Below are 521 nucleotides of genomic sequence, written 5' to 3' on the forward strand. Positions count from 1 at the left end.
AATCTTAGTTTTTCTTTTCGATTTTCGATTCTATAAAGATTTTTCAATTTAATAATGAGTTGATTTTTAGAACCTTGGACAATTCTATCTCTATACCTTTTTAAATATTGTAATTTTTGTAAATTGATCGATCGAAGGGGGCCAATAATGTAGCAGACAAGGGGGTGTGTGGCATTTACCAATTTATTGCTATTTAATTTGATTTGTGAGCAAAGTAAAAGTGATTAATAAAAATAAGAGCAACTAATAAGTATATATATACCCTAATTGAGACTGATTGTCCTTTCTAATGTTTATTGTGCAGTTGGTGTATTGTTGGGTATTGGCTAACACCATCATGCTACATGGGTAGTTGAAGGGACCTCCATCATGTGCATGTTAAATAATATACTATCTATTCAACAATTTTATTAACAAATTAAATAATACCTTACAAGCATTTCTTAAAAAATAAAGAAAATTTTTGGTACACTTAAGAAATTTATTAACAAAAAGTAAAAAGTTAAAATTAGGATACTTGT

The sequence above is a fragment of the Arachis ipaensis genome, chromosome B05 (assembly GCF_000816755.2).
Source record: "Arachis ipaensis cultivar K30076 chromosome B05, Araip1.1, whole genome shotgun sequence".
Taxonomy (NCBI): Eukaryota; Viridiplantae; Streptophyta; class Magnoliopsida; order Fabales; family Fabaceae; genus Arachis; species Arachis ipaensis.